This window comes from Podarcis erhardii, assembly GCF_964252035.2.
Source record: "Podarcis erhardii genome assembly, chromosome: 17".
Classification (NCBI taxonomy): Eukaryota; Metazoa; Chordata; class Lepidosauria; order Squamata; family Lacertidae; genus Podarcis; species Podarcis erhardii.
The window spans coordinates 30,601,104-30,628,806 of record NC_138515.1 but is presented as its reverse complement, the minus strand read 5'-3'; the positions used below and the strand labels follow the sequence as shown (position 1 = coordinate 30,628,806).

The window sequence follows — 27,703 nt, the reverse complement described above, 5'->3', positions numbered from 1 at the left end:
AAAGCTTGAGCATCTTTTAGAAGCATTAAAAATACATTTATTTAGGCACAATAGTGAAGCTGGGAGAGGTGTCACTATTTTGATTGCTGAACGCACACAAGTGCCATTAATGTGCTTAAGTTTGAGGTAAGGTACCAGGTTAATCACTGTGTATGGCCACAAGCAGAATATTCATTCTGTTTGGCAAAGTAAATAAATAATGACATGGAATATATTGCATTCTGAATACATGGGCAGATTTGTGACCTTCGCTGTCAGATGAAAGTGCACATAGCAATACAGTCCCGTTCAGACCTTTCAAGTGGGGAGCTCTTAAATGAACATATGCGTTCATTTATGTGCTACATTACAGTTGCAGTGCTTAAATGTACAGGCAAACGTGTTTCATCAGGTGAAAACTTATTTTATTCTTACAAAAGTTTTCAGTATCAGCATCAGCAAAGGCAAAAAAACCCCCTATTTTATTAGGAGAAAATATTTCAGAATATTCTCAGGTGTTTGAAATATTTTTGAATATAAATATAGAATTTATATTTTGTCAATTTTTAAGAGATGAATTTCATATTCAAGATATCAGTGGTTTATTGCTGCTTATAAAAGCAGTGTTTATCATTCCCATAAGCAACTTTATTTCAGAAAACTAATTAAAAGACTAATTATGCCTTAGTGATAGTCTCTTTTTGTAAAATGGCAAGGTCAGGTCAGTAGTACATTTCTTTTCAACTGAAATTCTGTATTGTATTTTCAGAATACTTGAACTTGCAGGTTGGGTCCAAATATTAATTATGAGGAAATGCACCATCATATTAACTCTGAAATAGTCACTCCTAGTTTCTTCAAATAATTGCTGAGAGAGATTTTTTAAAAACCCACTAATCTATTACTATTGTAGAGATTAATGAATATTCATAGCAGACACAAAATTAGAATTTCACAAATGTATACACAGATATGTACTCAAATAAATAGCAAGAGTGTGTCCATTCAGGATCTGTTTCTGAAATTAGCAGCAAGGTGATTTTCTGCTCCAATCCCAAAAAATTTACTGGAGAGCAGGCCCCATCGATTTAAGTAAAACTTTGTTGAACGTAGTCAAACTTTGAATTACAGCCTCCATCCCTCTTGGTAGCTTTGCTGTCATTCAGCTTATGTTGCTGATCTCTGGTGAAAGTTATATATTACATGTTTACTATGTAGACCAGGCATATTCTGGATCTATCTGATTCTTAAGTAAGCAAAAAACTGAAAAGTTGTCTGTGCTTAGCTGTAGATTGGTTTGCTAAAGTTGAGTTTAAAATACTTCTTTCCATTATATATTATTTTTAAAAATTGTAATTTCATTTCTGACAACACTACAAATTGTGTGTTAATTTATTCTGTATTTCCCCCCTGAGGAAACAAACTCTTTACAATTCCTGAGTGTCTGATTTTATTTTGTAGCTTGGTTGTGGGATTGAAGCCTGAATGTGAACTTTATTTTGGAAGCAATCAAACGAAGGAATGAATGAAGTTTATTCTAGGCCTGTGCAGTGAATATCTACAGACTTTCTCAGATCCTGATGAAGTTCTTGCCATTAGGCGGTGAAATGTCTGTGTGTATGTGGCATGAACGAAAGCTATGAAAAGAGGTCAGACATAGGTTTGTTCCTTTGTTGTGAAGAAATTGTGACAGTTTGAAAATATATTGTTGTTGTTTCTTATCATTATTTGCACTTACTAGTTGATTTTATTTACCAAACATAACCCAAAGTGACATAAAATAGTACAAAGATTAAAACAAGTATAAAACCAAAACAGAACAAAAGCCTAAAAATAGATCCATACCTATAATGGTAGATCTAACACATTCTACCCACTGGAAGAGAGGCCACAAATGTCTAAAACCCTTCAAATTAAGGGCCAAAGGCCATTATTTCTAATTGCATGGTATTGATGTAGGATGGGAATGCAAATGTACCATACAATTTTATGTATGTATTTCAGTACTGTTGTGCTGAGTGGGGGTTACTCACAAGTAAGCGTGCATATAGATTTGGAAGAATTGACTTATTACTCCCTTTGCTTTTAGTGGGACGTAGTCATGAGCAATTTTAGCTGGTTCCAGGGCTTCGTTATTAAGGAGGTTTGTGTCTCTTCCTCTTCCAAGGAAGCATCCTATTTTTATTATATTTACATAGTAGCAAATATTGCTTTCATTTTGGAAATTGATTTCTGTTGTGCAAATTGCTCATGTGAAAAAGCAAAGAAATGTTTAATATGTACTTAAGGCCCTGAAACTCCCCCGGTGTTTTTACATTCTGTAGTGAATAGATAGTTGAAGTAAACTGGATTAAAGTGGTCCTAACCACATTTACTCAGAATAAGTGGCATTAATTTGCAGTGGTACTTCAAGAAAGTATACTTACTAGACTCCATTAAGCTGGGAAAATAAAAGATACTTAAAGTGAATGACTTATTTGAAATGTTGTTTTCTTAAATACCTACTAGAACTTGCACCGTACACAACACAAACGTTCACTGAACCTCTTTTTTATCATTAGTTAAAACTGTTCTAGGGAGCCTTAGGTGTCATATTGTGGTTTAATGTACTTACTTAACTATTTTCTTAAGATCCTGTTTCTTCTGTAGTGGCTGCATAATATCAAATGAAGTGCAATGTAGGTGAAATTTATCCATTAATCAACCTTTAAATAAATTTTGAAACACTAAATGCTATAGAGAATTAGTTCTGGAATCCTAATGGTTTTCTCTGGATTTTGGGCAGAAGCAGTGCTTGGTGGGTTAATCCTCATGATAGTAAGACCAACTTTACTACTACAGTGGTACCTCAGGATGTGAACGGGATCCGTTCTGGAGCCCCGTTCACATCCTGAAGCGAATGCAACCCACGTCTGTGCATGCACGGGTCGCGTTTTGCTGCTTCCGCGCATGTGCGTGACGTCATTTTTGACCATCTGCGCATGCGCATGGGGCGAAACCTGGAAGTAACGTGCTCCATTACTTCCGGGTTGCCGCAGAGCGCAACCTGGAAATACTTAACTTGAAGCTCATTTATCCTGAGGTATGACTGTACTACTACTACTGCTACGCCTACTACAGTGTTTGATAGATTTATACTCCTATTCATCTTAATACCCAAGTAATGATTCACGCCTTGTAATGCTCAGCCCTTCCCCCCCTTTAAGTACTTTTCTAAATCCAAGGTATGAGAAGGTTATGAAATAGTATTTCCTAATAAATTGTGGCTTTTAGTTAGGGTTGAGTGATGAAAAATGCTTTTTATTTACTTACACACTGCTCAGACACCTGTTTGTTAAAAAGTAACAAAATGATTCTAAAAGTGGGTTAGAATATTGTTTTCAAACCTGTTATGTTGTAGTGTAACCCCAGTATACTACTTGCTATATGTATATTTAACTTACCAGTAAGCTAACATATTAAGATTAATACAGAACATGCAATAAGGATACCTTGTCTTTTAACCTCAACATGGAAGATGAGATGTAGAGAAAGGTCTATATTATTTTGGTTTATAGTGGGATAAGATATAAAGCTTGTAGAAATTAGAAGAATCCAAATATGGGAGGTGTGATAAATGAGGTGGTATAACCCATTAACTACTGTATTGGAGAAACAGCAGTCCCTTCAATTGTCAGCATTGCAATATTAGTAGCCAAATAAGAAGCTTGACAGCCATCGAAAACTAGGGAGCCTGACAGTTGTCCAGATGAGCACCGTGCTGCCACTCATTTTAATAAGATGACTGAAATAAGCTTAGGTATACATAATTTATAAATGTCATGTATATAGGTCAGTATGGATTTTGCTATACACTTAAGATGAAAACATTCTTACGGGTGTGATTTCATTATTGTAACGCTGAATGTCTGAAGCTTCCATCTTGTATATATGGTTATATTTAACTGTTGGTTCGTTATTTGAATAAATGCAATTATTATTCTGGACAGTATTGTTGTTCATATTTTACAGATGAGTGTTCATATTTTACAGATGGCATGGAAAAGCACAGGTAACTTTAGGCTGCAATCCTAAACACATTTTACTGGCGAGAAAGTACCATTCAACTCTATTGTGAAAATACCATTCAGTCTTTAATGTGAAAAATACTATAGGTTTCCATGGTTTATTTTAAATACCAAGGTATGTTATTTGCACTAGCATGAATCTGATAAGAGCAACCAATGTAAATATTCATTGGATTCTTCTCTAGAGAGCAGCTGGTATTTTTTCCCATTCACTATCAACCATAATATTTTATTTCATAAAATATTATGGATTTTTAAGTATGGGTAACAAGCCTCAGCCTTTTTGTCTTACCTCTGCTTCCAACTGCAGATGCAGTGACTGCACAATAACTTCTGTGGTGTGACAGGTAATTTTTTACAATTTACCTGCTGTAGTAGTTTATTCTGTAATGCCATTCAATCATCTTGGAATTTTGCTTGCCTGATTTGGTGAGTGCAGCAGATTTTCAATTTAAATATAACTTTATCTGTTTGATTAAAAATGTAACAGGACATTATGTGTTGCAAATAAAGTTCAGTGAAAGAGATGATTTTACCTGTTTTAAAGAAAATCTGTTTGTATTGGTTGTGAACGGATGATTAATACCTCTCTAATTTCGAGGTTTACCAGTCTAGCTCACCTGTCTTTTTGCATGAATAGTTGAAATTGATGGCTGTCGGGTATAAGCATTTACCTGTTGATGTTTAGTGGATGGATTTCTTTAAGGATAATGCAGAATCCCATCATTGGGCATTCATTTATTTGCTGCTCATCAAGATGACTGACAGGTTTGCCAACAACTTGGGCGGAGGAATTTCCCCCTCCTTTGTGTGTGTGTATGTAAGAAATTTAGCTTTTTAGTGATAAATACTGCATAGAAATTAGGTTTCAGGCTTCTAGACTTTAGTGTTTTGTGCTTTAAAGGTACATTTTGAATAAAGCAAAGATATTAGAAAGCTTGGCAGGGAGTCTGTTTTTATCAAGTTATGATTTGATGACTCAAAAATGCAAGCATAAATGCCTGAAACATGCTAATTCTTTAACAAATAGATGTTATGGATTCTAACCAATATTAAGCCATATTCTTTGCAAACCCATTGAAATTATTAGTCATGACTAACTTAGATCTATTAATTTCAGTGGGTCTCCTCTTAAAACCTTAAGTTTTAAGGCACTATGGTACAGAATTTGGAAGTTGTCTCTTGCCTTCTGCATTTTATTTAGAATCTGATTTAACAATAAGTCGTGAAACTCTTCTGTTGGGATCACGTTAGTTTTAAAAGGCATTTCCGAATGCTAAGCTCCTCATGGTTTTGTTTGTTTGTGTTTGGTAAGGAAGCATTTAATACCAATTTTAAATTGTAAACTTTCGTCTCAGGACTATATGGCCCAACTGAGAGGGATCCAATAGGCTAAAAAAATTGACATTTGTTGGTCAATGGCTAGTGGAAGCAAATTTTTTAGACACGATCCACAGTTCTATTGATTTTGTTCTGGATGCCAAGGGATCTTTAGACTTTTAGAATGTTGTAAAGCAGCACTCCCAGTAATTCCAGAAGTGATTTATGAAGTCAGCTGTTTGAAGAAATACAGAAATAAATGATTTTGGGCTAACCAGCCTCTAGGCTGCGTCTAGACTGCATCTTCAATCTGGGCATAACATCTACCCTGGACTAGAGAAATGTCACAAAAGAGTGGCTGGGGAAACCCATCCAGATAGGTGGGGTATTAATAATAAAGTTATTATTAAGATTATTATTATTATTAAAAGGAAGAGCAGTATTCCCTTTCTCTTCTTCCAGGAGAAGGAATGAGTGTTTTGGAGAAGCAAGAACTCTGCTTCTCCAATGCTATAGAGCAGGCCAGCACGAGTTGTGACCCACCATGCTGAATGCAGCCCACCAACCATGTATGGCAGCCTGCCAGAAGCTTAGTAAACCTCCTGTTCTTGCTCCTTGTTTGGAACTGCACAAATAGGGAGGTTATCTGCACTTGGCAGGCACAATGCATAGCTTGTGAGCTATATTCGAGTAAGCAATATTCGACTTGGTAGGTCACAGGTTGTGCAGGCTTTTCGTAGAGCTGCTAAGCATGGAAAGTACCCAAATACTATTCCTTGCTGTTTTAAAACCATGACTCTGCTATTGAGAGAAATTATGAAATTCCATTGCACAATTCAGTAGGGAATTCTTTTGACCCCCCAAAATATTATGGCATTGGTTTGGTATCCCCTGCCTCCCTATGACTCAGATTTAGGTTGCTTTGTTGCCTTTATGCATTCCTCAGTAAAGTAGTTAGAAAACTTTTAAATATCCCAATGTTGTCTTATTAGAAAATATTATATTGATGTACATTTTATTAGACTGAGTAATGATGAAATGTCCACTCTTTTGTATATTATTAAAGGCCTAGCCAGCGTGATAGCATCCTTTATTCATCACCTTCCTTAACTTTTGATTGGCAAATCTAATTTTGTCTTTTTGGAATTAATGGAAGCTTATATGAAAAGGAATTGTGTTAAAGGAAACCTAGATTGTCTCATGAACTGTTGGGATCTCTTCTGTCATCAGTCATCTAGCCCAAGCCACACCTCTCACTGAACCTGATCCATACCTTCATCAAGAGTTTTTGACTGGATGGAATGTGTTTTTGAATTTTTGCTTGCCTTGGATATAGGATAGAGAGGAGTGTGTGAGCATGTGTAGAAACTAACCTACAGTAATAAGTGCTCTGTCAAATTTGCCTTGGACCCCACTACGGCTGGTATGTGGCCCACAGAAGATTACCCAGAAGGAAATATGATCTTTAAGCTGGAGAAGATTCCACACCTATATCTTTTGTAGACCATTTTTATCTTGCCTTTCATCATCTAGATAGATGTGCTCATTGTGGCTTATACCACTGAAAATAAAAGTGTAAAGTACACTGGGTTGCATCCAAAGGTTTTCTTCCTTTGATGAAAGAACTCTTGATAGAAGGTGGGAACTTTTGAGATCCAACCCAGTATAAGTAATAAACAATAATTAAAGCAATCAAGCTACAGAGGACCAAGTTCTCTGTCAGTGAAAATGATTTATTTTAAGAAGCAGGCTGTTCAAATGTCTGTGGCTTTTGTTTTTGTAGTTCTATTATTTTTATTTTATTGCTTTGTTTTACTTAAGGTTTTTTTAAAGGTAAATAAAATAAAAGCTCCCACCGATGATGATGATGATGGAACACTTGGCCAGATGGAGCCAAACTTATGGGAAAGTGTTCCACATGTTGGGCGGCCATGATAGAAACCCCCCCCCCAGCATGTTCCTGTCAACCTTACTTCACAAGCTGATAGATAGCAGAAGGGCCTCCCCAGAAGATTTTAGCAACCAATCAGATTTGTTTTGGGAGGTGGTGGAGATAATCCTTTAGAACAGTGTTTCCCAGACTTGGGCCTCCTACTGTTTTTAGCCTACAATTCCTATCATCCCTGACCACTGGTCCTGCTAGCTAGAGATGATGGGAGTTGGAGTCCAAAAGCTGGAGACCCAAGTTTGGGAAACTCTTGGTGGCTTTCACAACGTTTACTTATAGCAAATGAACATTGGAAGTCTGCAAAAGTGGTTTCTGTTCCTGGTTTGAATGAGTGTTTCCATCCTACCAATGTTTGTTCTGTAGGGTTCTGAAATATTTAAGCTCTTGGGGCCCCAGAATACATTTTTATTTTATTTACACAGTCACAGCTCCTCTTCTTGTCTGAACCCATCAACTTCCTGAACCACTTCTCTATACTCCCTTTCCTAAACAGTCTTCTTTTCCCTCTTAATTTTGTCACACCTCTAGATTTTGTTTGCTGATTTCTCTTGCAAGTTGTTGTGCACCAGAAAAAGACTCTTAAAAGCATTTAAATATAATCCAGCCAAGTTGGAATTTTTTAAAATAGAAATTGTAAGAGGTGAAATGCTAAACAATTTTGCTTAGGAATTCTCAAATCTCCCATTAGAAAAATCAGTCACACAGTATGAGAATATTTTCTCCATGCTTTGAAATATCTGGTCAGTTTTCTTGAAAAACTCTCCCTAAGATGGACCTTAAGCATATATATTGCCCCCACCCCCACTGGTGTTTGGCAGAGCTGTGCTAATATTTCTCAAGTGGACCTTATAAAGAAGAGCTCTAATTACCTTTAACTATCTGCAGTATTCCCAAATGATCCTACATTAGATGTAAATAGTTTCAGGGTGTGTGTCCATTTGTGATGTGAACGTCTTCCTATTTTATTTTAGTTAAAAATACAAGTAGGAGATACATTCTGAAAACACTTTTAAAGTCTTCAGATTCTTGCAGGCCCTGGGTTTTTCAGTAGCAGCCGCATCTTGTGAGACTATCCTTATAAAGAACTTTTAAAATACAGAACATATAAATAAATATTTATGGATTATTTTCTTTAGAGTGACATGAGAAAAAAAGGTTATTGTATTTTTCGATTTCAAAACTGTTCAAAAAAATCTCTTGAGACTAATCCAGGCTGTATGGAAAACAAGGGAGGGCACTTCAGAGGATTTGTTGAAGTTGTGCTATTGTCAGCTTTTGAGATTTAAGAATGCTCTTTCAACAGGTCAAGATGACCTCATCTTTCCATGGCTGCTAATCCACAGTCTCCATTTTCATAGGGTTTTAGGGAAATTTTTCTTGGAATAATTAGCTGTAATTTGCATTCACTTTTTAAAAAATGGAGCAATTTTGTCACAGTGTTGCTGCGGCACCTTGTAAAATGTGTTTTTGTGTGTTGCTTATAAATATAAGCACCAGTTGCATCTACTGAAATGTTTTAAATGATCTTTTGGTAGTATTCCTAGAATAAACTGCACAATACTAGTCTTTGCAAACTGTGAAATTCTACATAGACACCAATAAGCGTTTCATTGATCCTGATGGGGTTTTGTAGTAGAAAGTCAGTAATGGTACTGGCATAGAGGATCTGTCAAAAAGAATTTGGCATACATGTTACTGTCATGAATGGTCTCACTGGAGACTCCAAGCATGCAAAGGAGGAAGAATGGCAATTTAAGGTGCTGCTGATATTATAGCATCAGAGCCAGTATTTCCCTCCCATGTGTCAGGTGCTTTTAAAGAAATGCAGATGTTCTCATTTGCAGCTTGAGGAGGCTACAAAATCCTTGGCTCAAAAAGAATTATTACCCTTTATTGATACTGTGGGAGGAAGCACGTATTGGATTTTCTTCACAGTAGATATACCGTATTTTTTGCACCATAACACTCACTTTTTTCCTCCTAGAAAGTAAGGGGAAATGTCTGTGCGTGTTATGGAGCGAATGCCTGTGGGTGGCGGGGGGGATCTGCTGCAGTCGTGAGCAGAGGATCCATGGTTCCCCTTCCTTCCCTCCTCCGTGGTTACAAAGCATGGATCCACATGGATCCTCAGGATTTTTGCATTGGACTACTCCAAACTCACTGTCAGATCACATGTCTGTGGCCACAGCATGAACCACAAAAATCATATATCCACTATTTCGTTTAGAATATTTTTTTCTTGTTTTCTTCCTCTAAAAACTACGTGCGTGTTATGGTCTGGTGCGTGTTATAGAGCGAAAAATACGGTAATTATCCTGAGCTGCGTACAAACCTTTCTTCCTGTGTTTGACTGTGAAGCATGGACCAAGCATAGTTCTGCAATAGCAGAGGGTGTCTTTTTCCTGTTGTCATTAAGAAGTTATTTTTTCCTAGCTGGTGACCATCTCTGTAGAAGTAACCAAAAGGTCTTGGTTCTCTTAAAAGAGCTCCAAATTAAAGGTTCACGTGGACTTACCAATAACAGAAGCATGCTAAGATCTCCCCGGAAGAGGAAGGTTATTTACTCAGTGGTTGTTTGACAACATGGTCTGAGAAAAATCTGAAAATGTTCTGACAGGCCACTTTTTCTTATGAGCTAATTAGTAAATGCTAGTTGAATGTCAGAAGGACCTTCAGATGTTGGGTGTCAAGAGTTCTTTTACAAGTACTGTAGTTATGACTTGATTCTACTTGTAACAGATGCACATAACTGCTGCCCTCAGTAATTGTGTTTCATATCATCGTGGATCATTAACTCTTGCCACTTTTGGTAATCACCTTAAGCAATTACTCAACAGTGGAGCTTATTTGGGAGGTAAAAAGTCAATCACAGATTATTTTAACGTAGCAAACAACAAAAGGGTGCACAAGCACAGATTATCTTGTTTTCTCATGATAGATTTCATGTTATTTCTGGGAAATAACAGATCAGATGTTTCCCCATTTGTAAATGAGAGATGGCTAAAGTAACAATGGTTCCAATAAATAGTAATAATTTATGTCACAGCCCACTCCACTCTGGAATGTTCACTTGGACTGGTCTTATAGATAATTGTTGTTGTTGTTAAAAATTGTATACCAGAATCAGGCCAATACCCTCAAAAACATTTTAAAAGCCATCAAATGTTAATCAGCTGGATGCCTGGTTGAAGAGAACAGTTTTTGCCTGGCACCTAAAGATAATGAAGTTGCCAGGCGAGCCTCCCTAGGGAGAGCATCCCACAAACAGGGAGTCACCGCAGAAAAAGCCCACTCCTGTGTTGCCATCCTCTGGACCTTTCATGGAGGAGGCACACAAAGAAGGGCCTCAGATGATGATGGCTTGGTCTGGGTCAGTTAATATGGAGATAGGAGGTCCTTGAAGTATTGCATTCTTGAGCCGTTTCAGGCTCTAGACAAAATCTGAGGGAAGGCAATCTGGAACAGAAGGCAAGAAAGGGCCTCTGGTAATAATGAACTTGCTTGCAGGCAGATGGTTAGACCTGAGAATGATTCTGGGGCAGCCAATAACTGAGGTCTTCTATGCCCAATTAGGCCTGCAGACTATCAGAGCTCCACTCCTCAAGTAAAGCTGCAGGTTATTTGAAGTAGCAGTGCCCTGGTAAAGACCAATGCAGTAAGATGCCATTTAATTACCTTGTGAGTTTTTATAACACATTTCAGAGGTTCAGAGCCTTCTAATAGCAGTTTTGTTACAATCATTTATATCCCATGTTTCAAGATAGAAATCATATCAAGGCAGTTTATAGATAACAAAGAGATCTTCAAAAAAATCACAATGTTGATATTAAAATAATTCAGTAGGAGAATCTTCCCACAAGATAGCTGGTAGTAGATGGTCCTCTGGAGGTAGAAGCTCTAGCTGGAACAAACTGAAGTGGTCTTTTTGCCTCCCTCTGTCTCTCCCCTGGAGGAGGACACCTGAAGTTAACACCTTTTTGCGGTTGCATCACACAGCTGCCTCATGTTCAGTTTATGATCTTTCTGAGAATTTTGGAGGCCGAAAGAATCTTGGAAGATTATTCTGCTTTTAAAAGAACAATGTCTGAGGGCTGATTGTTGGAGGGCCCCATGGAGCTCATTCTTGTCCTAGTACCTGGCAGTGCCTCTACAGGCTTTCAGATGGGGTTCTCTTCCAGCCATACCTGGAGATGCCAGGGGTTGGACCTAGGACTTACTGCATGCAGAGTAGGTGCTCCATCACTGAGCTACAGCTCTTCCACCTCCATGTAGCCTATTTTCACAGGTAGGCATTGTTATAGACACAATGCTGATGTAATCCACATAGCACAAAAGAAAAGTATGGGAGGGAAACCCCACAATGGGTTGTAGCCCTTCCTTCAAGCTCAGGGTTCCTCTTCCTGTTTTCTTTCTGCATGCCACCAGAATCTGTTCCAGAGGGCCCACCAATCCCCTGGAGCAGATTTTGAGGGTGTGTGGCCCAGGGGACTTGCAGAATAGAGGAAAGGAGAGAAGAAGGTTCCATTGAGCAAGTGGAATGACAATATTGGATAAGACCCAGTAAGCAAGAAAGCATGCTGAGCAGAGAATCTACACAGCAAATGCCAGGCTTCCAAACATTCCAGATACAGTGGTACCTCTAGTTATGAACTTAATTTGTTCCGGAGGTCCATTCTTAACCTGAAACTGTTCTTAACTAGAGGCGTGCTTTCGCTAATGGGGTCTCTTGCTGCTGCTGCGCCGCCTGCACACGATTTCCGTTGTCATCCTGGGGCAAAGTTCTTAACTCGAGGTAACTCTTCCAGGTTAGCCAAGTTTGTAACCTGAGGCATTTGTAACTCGAGGTACCACTGTATTGGCAGGAAATAGGATATTGATGCCTGGAAGTTCTAGCACTAAAGTAGCCCTTCACGTGCACCCACAAGACTGGGTTGCCTCTGTTACTAAGTGGACCTGTGAGTGGAGATCCAAATATGTGCGCTAGATTGAATAGCAGATTGGGACAATCCATTGCTCACCCCTCCCCTTCCTGTGCCCACATAAATCTAGTAGGGCTGCACTGAAATACTTTAAAACAAAAAGGTTTGAAATTTTGGGAAGCTGGAAATAATACTGTGATATCCATGTTCATCATACCCGAGGTAGAATTAATTTCAATTAATTGATTTCAATCTGTCTACCATGTGTATGATTAACACTGAATATCATCCTCTATGTTTGAATCTCTGCTGCTTTAACAGGGTTTTCTTTCAAAGCAAACAGTTAACAAATAAATAAATTTTAAAATTTTAAACTTTTAACTATTGTGATTTTTTTAAAAAACAAAAAAATCTCAACCTGTCATCTAAAATGATTTCCTACTAATTTATTTCTTATATAAGACAAATCTTCAGATATAAATACAGGAAGTATTCTGGGTTTTGGCAGTAGAAGCCCGGACTGCCCGGCAGTCAATAGTATAGTTTTCTCATTGCACAGATTTACATTAGTTTCCATATTATATGTATGGGACTGAGAGAAGGGTCACTCATCCATTGCAAAGAGGCCCTTTATACAAGTCTCGTATTCTTTTATTTCCGGGGGGGTTGCTTGTTGCTATATAACAGAGTTCTACAGTATAAAAAAAAAATTAGTGTGCTCCTCTGTTATGGGAAATAAAAAACCATGTTTTAAATTGAAGAAACTTCTAGCAGGCAGTTTCCCTCTTTTCACCATTTCAAATCTGCTTCTTGTTTTAATGGTGAATGCAATCTTTGTGATTAGCTTTGGAAGTATATGTAATACTTTCAGGACCTTAAAATCTACCCACTGAGATAATCATTCAGTTTTTTCCCTCCCGCCAGTGGCATTAGTCAGATTATTCTATGTATTCATCTGTATTTGGTATTCAAAGTATCCAAAATATAATTTCTATTCCCCACTCCCTGATGTTCACATAACAGTATGCCATGTGAGTAAATCCTTAAAATGGAAAAAGTAATCCAATTCTAAGGCTCACAACATTACCAAAGTAACTGATTCTAAGGATGAACAGAATACATTGCTTTGAATAGCCTTGAGAAATGGATTTTCATAAACTTTTATCCACAGCAACTGGTTTCTTATATGTAGTATAAATGGTGTTATGGAAAATATAAAGTTCATTAATACACTGTGTATTTTTATCCCCTTTAATGTAATTTGGAGATTATACACCATAATAGGATTTATTACATTATACTGTTTAATCTTTAGGGTGCTGCAAACATACCAGAGGTTGTTGGCAGAAACTCCAGGTTGTCTGGTATCATATTAAAACATAAGGATGTAGTATTAGAACATAAGTAGCTCATTCATTTTACCTAACATTAAAGTTTAAACAAGATTCATTCTCTCTATTTTTAATGTATCCTGCTGTTCTGTCGTTGATAGTGTACACTATTTTGTACTTCTCAGCTACATATACACACCCCTGGCCAATTCCCAATAGTTGATTCCTAATTGTCAACAATTCTCCCTATACACTGTAGCCCCCTGTCCCATCTCTTGAAGGTTGGTGGATTCTCCAGAAAAATATGTTATATTGTGCAGAGGGCTGCAGTAGGCTACGGAAATTAGCAAAAATCAGGTGCTTGCTTTTCATAAGCTGAAGTGTTTTCACTTGCTCAGTTGGATTGGATACAACCCATAATCTGTAGAATTCTTTTTTCCCTTCTTCTGTTCTCTATGAGTTTCTTTGTTTCAGTGGTAATCTGTGGTTGTTATTCATGGGTTCTGTTGGTGTTACTATATATATTTCTTGGTGTCCATTCTTATTTTACAAATATCTCCCACTCCCAATGCAAGCATGATGTCGTTTGAGAAATTGATTGTGGTGATAAAAACCAAAAGTGGGCTCATGGTTCTTGCCTTGTATAAATAACCTCGTATGATGTTTTCAAGCACTCTCATGGAAGAAGATCTCTTCAAGTCATCATTGATTTTAGCCCATCTATCCTGTCTGTCTTCAGTACCCCAGGACAGTGCTTCTTTGTTTTCCCGGACCTCTGTATCTGGTGCTTCATTGTACTTGGCTTCATTGTTGGATGTGTTTTAAGAATATGTCCCAAACCTCTAAACCTTTCAGACCTACATTTCAAATTGATGTCCCTTGAGTTTCCCCGGGGCTTACTTTCTAACAGGCCATAATCAAAACCTTATCCTTTGCTTTTGGTTCAGGAGCTCTGAAGTTTGTTGTTCAGACTGGTTTTTGCCAAGGATTGGCCAACTAGTACTTAGTCTTCCTTAACTGGACCCAGACATGATGCTGTTTCCCATTTGCCTCCACCCTTCTCACAGCTGCTGAATACTGCACCTCCTAAAAAGTAGAAAGTCCCTCACTTTACTGCTGTCTATTTTTTCAGAGCTCTCAAGACACTTGCCTGACCGTTTGTACCATGATTCCAACAGCATGTTCACGGGGGAAATAATTGATTAATACCGACTTCAGTTAGTGTTCTAACGGCTTCCAGCGTATCTCTACTGGCTGTCATCAGCATCATCAGTTTCAGTTTTATTTCAAGTCTCTCCTCTCCAAACCCACATCCAAGGACACTCAATAGCAGTTATCTTCCATGTACTTATTCTGATTTGTTCTCCACTTTCCTGCTTCAGTAGCTCAAGACACCTTTGTCCCTTACATTGGTACCTCGGGTTAAGTACTTAATTCGTTCCGGAGGTCTGTTCTTAACCTGAAACTGTTCTTAACCTGAAGCACCACTTTAGCTAATGGGGCCTCCTGCTGCCGCCACGCCGCCGGAGCATGATTTCTGTTCTTATCCTGAAGCAAAGTTCTTAACCTGAAGCACTATTTCTGGGTTAGCGGAGTCTGTAACCTGAAGCGTATGTAACCTGAAGTGTATGTAACCCGAGGTACCACTGTATTTCTGAGTCCCCCTCCTCTGGTGCCTGCCTTCTCTGTTTGCTTCCACATTTTCTTTCCTGTTGGAAATAGATCATAGAATCATAGAATCATAGAGTTGGAAGAGACCACAAGGGCCATCGAGTCCAACCCCCTGCCAAGAAGATCAATTTAGGTATTACTAATTTGTTTAGCATGGCTATGCCATATATTTCTTTTGAGCAAGTATATAGCTTCCAGGACTCCCAGTTTAACACACCAGAATCCTCCCAACTCCCCCAGAAGAGGATTGTCTAACTGATACCTCATTGGAATAGAGTCAACTGTTCTGCTATATGGGCTATATTAATACCTGCTTGTTCATAAGTTCTGTGTGTTGTCCTTTAGTGACATTCTGACAATTCTTAAGAAAAAATATATTGCCCATCTCCCCAGAGTTTTAGATACGTATTTTCATATTGACATTTTTGAGAGACTTGGCTGCCACTTTTGAATACAGAGTCTTTCAGTTTGGACTGTGCAGGTCTCCTTCAGTGGCTTTCAGATGTATGACCATTGTGTCTACAAACCTCCATCTTACAGGTTTTGGGATATTTCCTTATGTGGGTGATCAATTCCTGGTTGATGTTATTGAGATTTGTGTCCATTCTCTGCTAACTTAATGCTACTTGACTACTCCATGTATTGAATACTTCCAGCTAAGTACATGTGTAGCAGACATTAGCTTCTTGAAGCTTCAGACACCCAGCAGCTATTTCAGGTCTGGAAAGGAACTAAGACAGGTGTTTGTCCAAGTAGGGGTTATAGACTATCATCCATCTCAGTGGACAACAATCCTTTGAGGTGTTGAAAGGCTAAAAGAAGCCTGTTGCATCCCAGAGCCTTCATATCCAACTTGCTCCATGATAGTTGTCTCCCCCTACCCAATTTGATATTCAAATACAGTCATGCCTCATGTTGCGTCCGCTTCAGGTTGTGTGTTTTCGTCTTGCGTCCTGCGGCAACCCGGAAGTACCAGAACGGGTTACTTCCTGGTTTCATTGCATGCGCAGAAGCTCTAAATTGCACCACGTGCGTGCGCAGACGCAGAACCTCTGGATGTGAACGCTTCGAGTTGCGGACGTGCCTCCGGGACGGATTACGTCCGCACCTCGAGGTTCCACCATATATAAGTGGAAAGATGTCCGGGTTGCAGATAATGAATTACTTACATTAAGTTTCTCTGGAGAATATTTTGGATATTGTGTGAAACGGGGAGGTGGAAATGAAGAAAAACCTAAGTGGTGGCAAAATTGATGTTTTAGAGCAAAAAGTTAACCAGTCATACAAATATAATAAATGAGGCTTACCAATAATAAAACAATACCTAAACACCACTAGAATGTTCAAAATGTCTACAATAGGATTTTAAAAGCCATGGCCAAACAATAAAAGTCAATTTGGAAACAGCAATATTTTGAGAACACCTGCTGAAATAATAGGGTGGTTTGTTTGTTGGTTGGTTTGTTTTACTGCTCTGCTGAATCTGAGCAGTTAATGGGCCAGGTGTACCTCTCAAGGAAGGCGTATCCATTTCTAAAATGCAGCCAGAAAATGTCCCCTATTGTGTTAGTTAACCAAGCTTTTAACAACAAGAGGATATGGAGAAAGGACTCAAAAGTAGAAAAAATGGTCTAGGACATGCTGATATGGGATGAGGTGATTCTCAAGACACACTGGTCGCAGAGTATTTAGAGCTTATAACTGTCAAAGCAAGCAAACCTGGAAATGAATTAATTGGCAGCCAATGAAACCAATAAACCTAATTAGTCAAGTCTCTTGGCAGTCACATTCTGAGCCAGTGGAAGTTTCTGGCTTGAAATTGCAAGAGCAGCCCCACATAATGCATTAGAGCAGGGTTTCCAAGACTTGGGTCTCCAACTGTTTTTGGACTGCAACTCCCATCATCCCTTGCTAGCAGAACCAGTGGTCACGGATGATGGGAATTCTACTAGAAAAACAGTTGGAGATCCAAGTTTAGGAAATGCTGCACTTGAGAGTTGATTCAGAATGACCAAGGCCAGATCGTATTAGCCTAGGAAAGTGCACAGTTGATGTACTGGATGAAGCTGGTAAGATGCTCTCCTAGTTTTTTAGATCTATTAAAGTTTGGAGAAATTTACATAACACTCTCTACTATATTTAGAACTTACGTTTTGATTTCCTATGCACTGTGTACTTAGTATAGCTGCCTATACATGACCAGTTTTAGGTATTTCCTGTAAATATGCTTTACTTTTGTAAATAATGCTCATTTTTTGGTGTTTCCCGTACCTTCAGTGTAAAATCAACATTGGCAAAAGGGCATATTTTGTGCAAAACAGCTTTCTGTGTAGCTTTGTATTCTGCATTTGCAATATTCACAAGCAATATTTTCCACCTTAAAAGGCATTATTAGCTTCACTCGTGAAAATGCCCCAAAACGTAGGATAAGGACACTGAATTGATTCTAGCTATATCGGGGCCACCACTTCCACAAATAGCTTCCCATACAAATAGTCGACTTATCAGCTATGTAATGAGTGAACAACTAACTCATGTGTAATTGCCCATTTCCCTCTGTGAACTAAAATATCACTGATAGCTGGTGTGTTGGTTGCTCGGTTAATTCATTGCTCATGTGACTACACACCTGGTGTGATCAGTTATTTACAGAAGTGGATGCCATTTTATATCATCCAAGTCAACTCTGTCCTAGTATTCAGAAATTTCAGGGCATTGCTGAGCTTGTTGGGTGCAAGTTATGCTTAAAGCCTTATTTAAGTCTGCTGCACTGCCTTTTAGAAAGGAAGCAGCTTTTTTCTTCAGACATCTGGGATGACCATTACCAGAAGCAGACTACAAAAATAGACAGCCACCTGTTAACTAGTGTGACAATAACCTGAGTTCCTACCAGAAATGGGGAGTCTCACAATGACTTGCAATATGCTTTTTCTCCTTAGGTCTTGCTGTTCCCCAGGCAGAGCTTGTCATTGCTTAAAACGTGCAAGCTGTGGCTAAGCCCCCAACACCAGGGAGAAAAATGTTGTTCTGAGAAAGACATCCAGAAATAAAACAGACATTTGGACACTACTACTTTGACAAAGATATCCATTAGTCGATAGATGTCGCCCATAAATCTGCCTAAAATGTCTGTTCTCTATTCTGATCTCTGCTATAGATTTTCTTCGTATTATTTTTTTACTTCATACAAAGTGTGAACTTTTTAACATTGGGATTATTCTTTGGTTTAAATCTTTTCATTGCACAAAATAAGCTTTGGATGCTTATTTAGATGTTCAGTGAAACAGTGTGGAGAACAGTAATTGTGATGTACTAAAGAATTAATCCATTTAGTCATGGGAAGCCTTACTTGGCCTTTTCTTTCTTAGCAGCTGAATTGTAGTATACGTTAGTCTATACTTTTACTTTAAATGGTCAAACTTAACTGCTGGAACTTTGTTTTAATATTGTTCCTGGCCAAGCCTGATTATATGCCAAGTGACTAGTTTTTGTGAAGCGAGTGCTTGCATGTGACAATTTTTGACTGCTGGTAGCTTTTGTATACCCATGCTTTTATTTAGTTCCTTCTGTAGAGGGACACTGTCACATCACAATTATTTATTTTAATGTTATTCTCTGACCCTTTTGTTATAATACATAAAATGTTAAGCCTTTGGGAGGGGACTTGCCCATATATGCTTTTCAGTGTAAGACTCTAGTTTAAGTTGGCTTTTAACATTCTTTTCCTGTTAGCTTACTTGATATGCCCTTTACTTCTTTTCATCTCCCTTAGATGAGCCTTATGACTTCTGCATTTGTCATGGTCAAAATACTCCCCACTTTCTGGTCATGTCACAATTACTTGGATTATAGAGATAGCCTGGAGAGACTTGGATATTAAACTGGGAGAACTAGCAAATGTGGATTCAATTTACTAGTTTTCAGAAGCCGTTTTCAGATCTTTGTGTACTAAATGTATTACACTAAATTGAAGGTGCAACTTAGAGTACTTTTAAGAGTGTTTATGACAACACCCCAACTTCTAGGCTGCCTGTTCTGGGAACTGTATACTTAGCAACAGGGGTTCAGGCATTTTTGGGATGTTACCATGGTCTCTACATCCGCCCTGAGTCTCTGGCTGCCACAGAAGACTTTGAGGTGGGGTGCAGCCTTTTGTTGATCTTATGTTTTGAAGGAATTTGGAGTTTGTCCAAAATCAATCACCAGATCAGAAGTGAGATCTTGACTCTCACCTGAGCTATAGGAGGATGGGGCTTGTTGAACTCACACTGTAGTTGGGAGGTTCTGAGTTTCCCTGAAGTACAGTATGAAATCTTGAGAGGAAGAAAGGTATCATCACTAGAAGTTGAGGGTGCTTTCTATGGTGAATTGAATTTTGACCTTTGGCAGCTGCAGATTGCAGAATATTCTGAATTTCATTGGGACAACGGGAGGTAGGTTTACATTTAAGCCAGCCTTTGCCAACCTAGCAGGAGCTGATGCAACTTGTAGTCTAAAATACCTAGAGGCACCAGATTGATAAAGGCTGGCATTGTCAAAAGGTGAAAATTAACTAATTAGAACCTAAATTAATAATGTGTTAATGTAAAACTCTTCCTTTGAGCCATTTAATTTAATGCAGAAATTTCCTTATTATTATGCACTATGCAGTGTTGGTAACTATAATTTATAAAAATGTTCCTTCAGCCATTAAAAAGAGTTAATACTAAGTATTTTATGGAGCACATTCACAAAAGTTGCTGGTAATCTTGTTGCCCTGTTTGTTGTTAATATAATATGCATACTTTTGTAGTCCTCCTGCGTTTTGAGCAGGGATGCACTTTTATATATTCAGAAAGTAGAGAAAAGAGCAACCAATCAAGGACTTGAAAAGAACACCTTCTCCAAGGAAAGGCTATTCAAGCAGCTTGCTAGGGACTTGGGCTCACCACTTCCTATAGATCCAGTTACAGATAGGTAGCCGTGTTGGTCTGCCATGGTCAAAACAAAATAAAAAAATTCCTTCCAGTAGCACCTTAAAGACCAACTGAGTTAGTTCTAGGTATGAGCTTTCGTGTGCATGCACACTTCTTCAGATACACTGAAACAGAATTTCAGAAATAGACTGGAAAGAGAAGCTGCTGAATTGCAACTTATCACCAAACTTAAAACTATGGAGAGACCTGGTTTGAATAAAGACATTGGATTCTTATCTCATTATACATGACAAAGCCATTTTTCACCTTCTCACCCCTTGCTTTTTCCTGTTAGACCTATTGCAGTCGTTAAGAGTCGTCAACAGGCTCATCGCAGCTATCTGCCAATCACCCATTCCCACCACCCTTCTGAGTAATACCCCTCCCCACCTTCTCACTATATAGAAAGGTCCGGTGACTTCTGTTTCAGTGTATCTGAAGAAGTGTGCATGCACACGAAAGCTCATACCTAGAACTAACTCAGTTGGTCTTTAAGGTGCTACTGGAAGGAATTTTTTTATTTTGTTTTCACTTCCTATAGAATACATTTTTCAGTGGAGATGCTGCGGGATTAAACATGAGCCTATAAAGCATGTTCTCTGCCACGGAACTGGGCTCACTTCCCCATAACAAATGGTTGTCAGTGGTAGTGGAAAATTCACATGAATGAGTGAAGAGTGTGTGCAGTCCCATAGCCTATTCCTAATACCTTACTCATGATCAGGAAACTTCCTATCTGTAGCAGCCCGTAGACCCTCAATCTGATAATGAGGATACTCCCCAAGCCACCACCAGTGGCCTGAAACAACTTTAATTAAAGACCTGTATTGAAATATTGCCCTAGTGGTGGTCCTTAACAGCATGAATATTGTTTGACCTTTTCTACAAAGGAGCTATATATGCTGTCACAAGGTTTAGTCCTTGATGCCAGGCGATCTCATTCAGTTAGGCTGTGCCAATAACCTTATTGGTACATAATTCTATGAGGATGAGCCTCAGTCTCCTTCCTCATTCCCTCATGGGACTGTTGTTGTGAAGTGACATTTATATTATTTTTAGTGACTCCTTGGGCAGGCGCCTTCCCTGGAATCAGTGGCGGTTGGCTGAGCTGTGTTGCTCTCATTGTCTTCCCAACACCACATAGGGTTACTGTTTACTGCCAGTGGGAGGGGCAAAGCATCGGACTCAGCATGGTGTAGGAGCAGCCGCCAAGCCAATCTGCTCCCAATACTGCCCCTGCACCATGTTGAGCTCCTTTCTGTCTTGCCCCTACCTCACTTGATAACCAGCAACAACAAGTGGCTCGGGGAAGACAGGCTAGCAACACAGCTCCACAATGGCGTAGCTTGGAGGGCACAGGGGCGGTTGCTCTGGGTGCAAAAGTGTTAGGGGATGCAAAATTTCAACACGGGGTGCTGCCTCAATAAAGCTGTGCACTTCCATCAGTAGGCTCCATTGAAAACAGCTTCTCCAACACTGGGCTCCATGCGAACCCGGAAGTAACCTCCCCAGAAAACTGACAACTCTTCTTATGGCTGCAGTCTTCTGAGTGATGTGGCCACCGTTAGGCGGCTGAATGCGCATGTGTGCTCCATCCATTTCTGAATTAACTCATCAGTCGCCCAATGCAGTTTCAGTTAGATAAAGTAAATGGAGTCATGTGTTCCAGCATGGGTAACTTTATACAAATAAATTGAAGTAGAATGAGACACACAACTGTTCTAAATTCAACCTTAGAACCTTATCTCTGTTGCTTGCACCATGACCACAGAGTGGATAAAGACGGAATAAAACCCATGATTAAAATCAGTGCTACTAGATTGGATGTCTAAATATTAAGTCTAAAGCACAGTACAGTTTGTAATTAAGGTATGCACCCTAAAAGGCAAGTCTTGTAGTCTGCTGGTGACATAACAGAAATTTTAAATGCTTTAGCCAGTGGATCAAGTTAGGTGACTTATACTGTCTTAACTAAATTAACAAGCTATTCATTTACAGATAGATAGCCGTGTTGGTCTGCCATAGTCAAAATAAAAAATTCCTTCCAGTAGCACCTTAAAGACCAACTAAGTTAGTTCTAGGTATGAGCTTTCGTGTGCATGCACACGAAAGCTCATACCTAGAACTAACTTAGTTGGTTTTTAAGGTGCTACTGGAAGCTATTCATTGTAGCTGATATACGGTGGTACATATTTATATTTTAGCGGCATTGATTTTATTTTGTTTTTAACTGCAGCATATTGCATCACTAAATTTAATAGTATGAGGAAAATAAAATGGTGTTTCAGGGCTTGTGTATGTGAGATCCATTCAGTAGGAAGCTATAGAATACCTCTGGTTACGTACTTAATTTGTTCCGGAGGTCCGTTCTTAACCTGAAACTGCTCTTAACCTGAAGCACCACTTTAGCTAATGGGGCCTCCCGCTGCTGCCGCACGATTTCTGTTCTCATCCTGAAGCAAAGTTCTTAACCCGAGGTACTATTTCTGGGTTAGCAGAGCCTGTAACCTGAAGTGTATGTAACCTGAAGCGTATGTAACCTGAGGTACCACTGTATTAGTAAAGGATTTTAATGCTGAAATTGGTTAGTAGACTTCTACTCCCACATATCTATTTTAGCATTAAAGCAGTGTTAATAGATGCTTACTGTCCTCTTAGCTGACCCTGTTATAGGCCTCCTATTGGTGGCTGACTTACAAGGTGGAGGAATAAATATTTCAGTAAACTGTTAAAGCACATACAGTGATTGATGTATATTATTAGCATTTTTCAATCACGTTTGCTTCAAAATAGAAAGAAATGTCTTATATATATTGGTCAGCTCCTTGCAAATTATAGCTGTCAAACAGTGTGAATATGCACTCCTTCCTCTTCTACTCTTCAGAACAATTTCTCCACTTCTGTGTTTATCATACATTTTTATTGCATGTGCATTGAAGTAAACCAGAGATTGTATTTATGCTTTGAAGAGGGTTTTAAAACCATGGTTATCGGTGAAACTGTTTTGCATTAACGATGGTTTGCATCGTGCCTAAACACCATAAAACCTGAAACTGGGAAGAGAAGAATCAGAGGATCAGTTTGAGGGAGGAGCTGGCTCCTAGGTTCACTAGTTTGGTTCTCAATTTACTGAGCTGATGTCCATTAGTTTAAGCTTCTGGGAGAAATTTCCTTTCCAGTATTTTTATGTTCCTCATCTTGAAAGGAACTAAGTTTAGCAAGTTTTTTCTCATTAAATTTAGAAAAAGGATTTCAGTAAAAACTAAGTTTCTCTGTTAGCTGAAATATATTTGTGTCCTTCATTTTTAATAGCATTGGTATTCCTCTTGCTTTGTGAAACCTTTTATTACAAACAGTTATGAATATGAACATCTCATTTGACTGTTGATGAACAGAAGAGGAAATCTAAATTAAAACTTTAAATACCACTATTTAATTACCCAAATGGCTTTGACTCTGTTAAAGAGTGCCTGGGATTATTCTGTTTTTCAATTTGTTTTAATGCTTCCTTGGTAAAAGCTGATGGATTCCCAGGCCCATTGCTGTCACTGATGAACTATATAAAGATAAATGACATTATGGTAAATTCCACTTAATGACATATTTTTAATTTTCTGAACACAGTCATTTTCTGGCTGCTGAATGAAGGCTAATTACCTCAAGATCAGAACAAAATAACTCCTCATTTTGAAAGATAATAGAAAAGAAATGTTGCAGATTAATGATGCTATTTATCTTTAAAAGAAAAAAAATTCTATCTTTATCCAGATACTACTGTTCCCTGAGGAACATGATTATAAAACGAATCTGAAGTCGCAACTTAATAGGTTATTAAAATTGTTTGAGTGCAGGCTTCTCTGGTTTAGCTTTTCTATAAATTTAAATTGAAGGCCTGCTGTAGTACTTAAAGCAGCGGGCTGTTTATGAGACCACAGGGAGCAATGTGGGTTACTAACAAAAGATGCACTTAACTCCATTCTGAATCCTGCTTTCTCTCTTTTTCTGAATGAAACTAGAATGTCTTGAGACTTTAGAGAAATGTGCTAGTTACCTTAATTACACTTCAAAAAAAAACAATGTATGTCCACATACGTAATTTTGGCGGATGATATTGACACTTTACAACTTAATATCGTTTTAAAAAGGAGAACTTGGCCTCTGACACATTCCATATCTCTTTAGCATCAAAATTATTTGTGTACTAGTTATATTGAATTGCTTTGTCATGCTAGTGTGTGCTAACACAGCGTAAGCTAAGTTGCATGTGATATAAATAGTCAGTCTTTAAAAAGAGGGAGATGCGAAGGTCGTCTAGAAGCTGCTTGCTGAAACATTGGGTTGCATCCAGTGGTGACTTTCAGTTTGTAGAAGGACTCTTGATCCAGCAGAGGCTAATGGGAGTGGACTCCTGCCAACCTAGCAGCTCGAAAGCACGTCAAAGTGCAAGTAGATAAATAGGTACCGCTCCAGCGGGAAGGTAAACGGTGTTTCCGTGCGCTGCTCTGCTTTGCCAGAAGCGGCTTAGTCATGGTGGCCACATGAACCGGAAGCTATATGCCGGTTCCCTCGGCCAGTAAAGCGAGATGAGCGCCGCAATCCCAGAGTCGTCCGCGACTGGACCTAACTGTCAAGGGTATCTTTACCTTTAATGGGAGTGAAGTGCAGAGGCTGTTGTAGAGGGTCTCCTAATCCACGTTAGCAGAATTCGCAGTGGGTCTAGGAATTGTAGAATAGCATACCTAAACGTGTATTCTTTTAACCCAGGGTTTCTCAAGCTTGGGCCTCCAGCTGTTTTTGGACTACAACTCCCATCATCCCTAGCTAGAAGGACCAGTGGTCAGGGATGATGGGAACTGTAGTCCAAAAACAACTGGAGACCCAAGTTTGGGAAACCCTGTTTTAACCTTTTACAATGTCGTTAAGTGTGACAGGATTTAGAAATCAGTTTGATGTAAATGCAGTTGGGACCCAAAAAAACACCCTCATGTCATATTAGAAACTGCTTTTGATCTAAAGCAGTTTTCTATATGGCATGAAAGGTTGCCATAGGTTGCCAAAGGTTGTAAGACAGTGGAAATGGGGGCATAGTTCTTTGAATCGTGGTGTATGTACACATATTAGATTACTTAAATTGTGTAACAATGTGACATATTTCTACCTAATGGTTTTATGAGACCCAATTTCCTTACAGAAATTGGAACACTCCCCTTTTTGTCTAGAGATCAAGAGTGATTCTAGTCACTGTGTTTTACGTGATACTAGTAAATAAACAGTTTATGTTGTTTGAGAATTTGAGTGTCAGATTTTTATATATAAGGATTTTTTAATAACTATGTAGCTTGCAAGTTCTAGCTTGCTACACCCTAGGGAAGATGTGACACAGTGAGACCCCCTTCATCAGCCTTGCTGATACCAATTGCTATTTATGGAATCCTAGAATTGCAGAGTTGGAAGGGACCCTGAGGGTCATCTAGTCCAACCGCCTGCAGTGCAGAAATCCCAACTAAAGCATCTGTGACAGATAGCCATCCGGCCTCTGTTTAAAACCCTCCAAGGAAGGTTACCACCTTCCAAGGGAGCCCATTCCACTGTCTAACAACTCTTACTGTCAGTGAGTTCTTCCTGAAGTTGAGTCGGAATCACTTTTCTTGTACAGTGGTGCCTCGCAAGACGAAATTAATCCGTTCCGTGAGGCTCTTCGTATAGCGGTTTTTTCGTCTTGCGAAGCAAGCCCATTGACAGCTTAGCGGATTAGCGCTATTAGCGGTTTAGCGGCTTTTAGCGGATCAGCTGATAAGCGGCTTAGGGCTTAGGAAAAGGGGGGGGAAAGGGAAAAAAACCCCGCAGGAACTCGCAAGACATTTTCATCTTGCAAAGCAAGCCCATAGGGAAATTCATTTTGCGAAGCGCCTCCAAAACGGAAAACCCTTTCGTCTAGCGGGTTTTCCGTCTTGCGAGGCGTTCATCTTGCGAGGCACCACTGTAACTTGAATCCATTGTTTTGGGCCCTATCCTCCAGAGCAAGAGAAAACAAGCCTTCTCCATTTTCCATGTGACAGCGCATGAGATATTTGAAGATGGCTATCATATCTCTTCCCAGTCTCCTCTTTCGCAACATCTGACTCCTTCTTTCCCAGAACTTTCTCCTGCTGTGACCATTTCATGTTAGCAGTTTTATATATTGTAGGATTAATATGAGCTGGTATTTGGATATGCTTATCTTCCCGTTTCTTTTATATCATGTCACTTGCATTGAAAGCCAGATGTAAAGTGCTTTGTGTTCTTTGGCAAAAAGCAGTACAGTAGTACCTCGGGTTAAATACTTAATTCGTTCCAGAGGTCTGTACTTAACCTGAAACTGTTCTTAACCTGAAGCACCATTTCAGCTAATGGGGCCTTCTGCTGCCGCCGCGCTGCCGGAGCACGATTTCTGTTCTCATCCTGAAGCAAAGTTCTTAACCTGAGGTACTATTTCTGGGTTAGCGGAGTCTGTAACCTGAAGCGTATGTAACCTGAAGCGTATGTAACCCGAGGTACCACTGTATATACATGTAGTTAATACATATGCAATAGTTGGATACAAATTGTTCACCATCCGTACATGTGGTTTAGATTTAGGAACACCAAATCATTCGGGTGCTGAGCTCCCTGCACTTCCTATTCCCTGATCTGCAGATTTTAAAAGTCGAAAATTATTATTTGTTGCAGCAGAGGTAACCAAACAATAAATCCAAGATCAAATGCAGTAACTTTGTAACCGGTATGTGTCAGCTGTGAAACTTGCCTTTCTTGGTCAGGCGAATGAGATGCACTGTTTCATATAGAGGGAAGAATGGTCTGCCCCTTCTTGCAAGGTCTCTGACAGCTGATACCAGGCTTGTATCATGGGCAGTCCTTCTAGAGTGCACTTGCTGGGAAATCAGGGTGACTAGAAGTCAGATAGTAACTGTGGTTGTAGAAGCTGTTAGTTTGTTTCCATGCTGAGGGTCTCAAAATAGAAATTACACCTTTTAAATAAGTTGGCACACCTGAGAATCAAGTACAGTGGTACCTCTGGTTATGTACCGTATTTTTCGCTCTATAACACGCACATAGTTTTTAGAGGAGGAAAATCCGTAGGCATGCCACCCGTAGGCATTCCCTCCATAACACACACAGACATTTCCCCTTACTTTCTAGGAGGAAAAAAGTGAGTGTTATGGTGCAAAAAATACGGCACTTAATTCGTTCCACAAGTACGTTCTTAACCTGAAACTGTTCTTAACCTGAAGCACCACTTTAGCTAATGGGGCCTCCCACTGCTGCCGTGCCACCGCCGTGCGATTTCTCTTCTCATCCTGAAGCAAAGTTCTTAACTTGAGGTACTATTTCTGGGTTAGTGAAGTCTGTAACCTGAAGCGTATGTAACCCAAGGTACCACTGTACTTTACTGATTCTGATGACCCTTGAATAAAAAATTGTAGCGGGTCGATTGGGCTGAATTATGTTAATTTATGTTTCTTGTTCCAGAATT

General features: G+C 39.1%; 1 protein-coding gene across 3 annotated transcripts in view; it reads left to right on the top strand.

Annotated features, from left to right (window-relative positions):
* The window catches only part of ZCCHC7 (zinc finger CCHC-type containing 7), a 126,793-nt gene that overhangs the window by 30,480 nt on the left and 68,610 nt on the right, over nt 1-27,703 (top strand). The gene's annotated exons all lie outside the window — the stretch shown is intronic.